Below are 1,669 nucleotides of genomic sequence, written 5' to 3'. Positions count from 1 at the left end.
ATTTTAAAAGTTTTACATCTTTTAAAAATACAATCGTTAACCAGGTTATCGAGGAGTTATAGGGTTTATACGTCTTTAGTGGTCCCCAAACACCATAAAGCCACTCACCAAAGTGAGGAGACGATGAGGGCCCCCTCCCCCCTTCATTTCCTCTCCTAATGGGCCTATGGTAAGGGGAGACCTCCTCCTCCTTCTCTCATTTCTCCATATTCAAATTTAGCTATGTTCATAAAGATGAAGATTGATTGTTCATATTTGGAAAATCTGTAATTTGAAAATTTCCAAAATAAAAACAATCTCAAACAGCGCATTTGCTTTGTTAATTTGAATTCAAAAATGGAGACGTTAAAAGAATTCAGTTGCTAATAAATTGCAACCTTCCATTAAAAGGCGCTCATTAATGTAAATCATGCGGGTGAACCTGGATGCAATCAGTGCCTCTTCATCTATTATAAATACCTGAACTTTGCTTCTCTTCTATGTCCATCGCAAGGTTCCTGCGCAAGCGTTTTCTTTTCCGATGCATTGCGATGTCTGGTAAACATCTTCTTTTCTTCCATGATTTTTTTTCGTTTGTGTTTCTTGCAGTTTTTTGTTTAAACAATCTTATGACTCTTTTTGTTCTTCGTTGTAGTCTCCAAAAATTCAACAGAAAACGAGGTGGTTCAGGGACGCCCAATGCGTACTTTGAACCTTCAACCAGATCAAGAAATCCTCATACCAGAAGAAGAGTCGGGTATTGTTTTACTGCCTAAATCTACGAAATTTAATTCTTTACGTTCTTTTATGCATTCACAATGTTTGAAGTTTCATCATTTTTTTCCCCTTCCAGGCACAGGATCTCTCTCTTTGGTGAAACCAGTGTTATAGAATCCCTTCTTCCCTTCGTTTTGGACCCCTCGTTTTGGTTATATTTTGGAGGGATCACCAAATGGGAAGGAAAACAAGCTGGTCACTCATCCAAGTCGGTGCAGAAGAAAGTACCTCAGAGAGGAGTATACAGGCGCTCAGTGAGACACTGGGGTTACAGGAACGAGGGAAGAAGATACTGAAACCAGTGACGCTCATTTCAAGATCGCCTCGCCTGTGTCCCCGCCGACTCCGCTAAACCATGCAGTTTTTTAACGGCTCTGGCCCAGCCAGATGTATGCTTCCCGATCACGTTCCTGTGGATCAGCTCCGTGCTGCTGCTCCGGAAGCATGGTTTGGTAACGACAACGTCATGGTCGCAACGGAATCGACGAGAGAGCTCTCTTCAATTCAGAAGATGCATTACTTCCGCAGATGAACCAGACAGCCAGATCGATAACTTTTTTAATTTAAAAATTTCGTCATTTTCTATTTAACCGGCGGTTGTACCGGATGCCGGACCGGTCATTTCACCGGCTGAGTCACTAACATTAGTGAAAGCTTCACTTATTGTTCTCTTTCCGTCAAAGACTAGCACTTGTCCATTTAATTTCTACTTCACAGCCGCCCCTTCGTCTCGCGAGGGGAGAGCAGGCAACATGTTTTGTTGAAACTGATAAAACTCCACGGTTAACTCAGTCGGCGAATCTCTGTTGAAGGGACTTGCTAAAAATTAATTCAGAAGGATTTGAATGCCTTGGAGGGCAAGAAGGAGAAAAAGACCTACGTTGGCTAAAACCAAACGAAACCTACGTTTCCT

At 42.1% G+C, this 1,669-nt stretch overlaps 1 long non-coding RNA gene across 1 annotated transcript; it reads left to right on the top strand.

Moving 5' to 3' along the window:
• Positions 1 to 491: 491 nt before the first annotated feature.
• Positions 492 to 1,427, top strand: LOC137943497 (uncharacterized). Its single transcript, XR_011110757.1, has 3 exons — positions 492 to 537; positions 635 to 736; positions 833 to 1,427. It is a non-coding gene; the product is annotated as an uncharacterized lncRNA (long non-coding RNA).
• Positions 1,428 to 1,669: the final 242 nt, after the last annotated feature.

Source organism: Aristolochia californica, unplaced genomic scaffold (genome assembly GCF_029961685.1).
Source record: "Aristolochia californica isolate CCGP_79_NKW_82.1479 unplaced genomic scaffold, dmAriCali1.0.hap1 SCAF_11, whole genome shotgun sequence".
In the NCBI taxonomy this organism is placed as follows: Eukaryota; Viridiplantae; Streptophyta; class Magnoliopsida; order Piperales; family Aristolochiaceae; genus Aristolochia; species Aristolochia californica.
The sequence above is the reverse complement of the archived record's forward strand: the minus strand, read 5'-3'. Positions and strand labels throughout refer to the sequence as shown.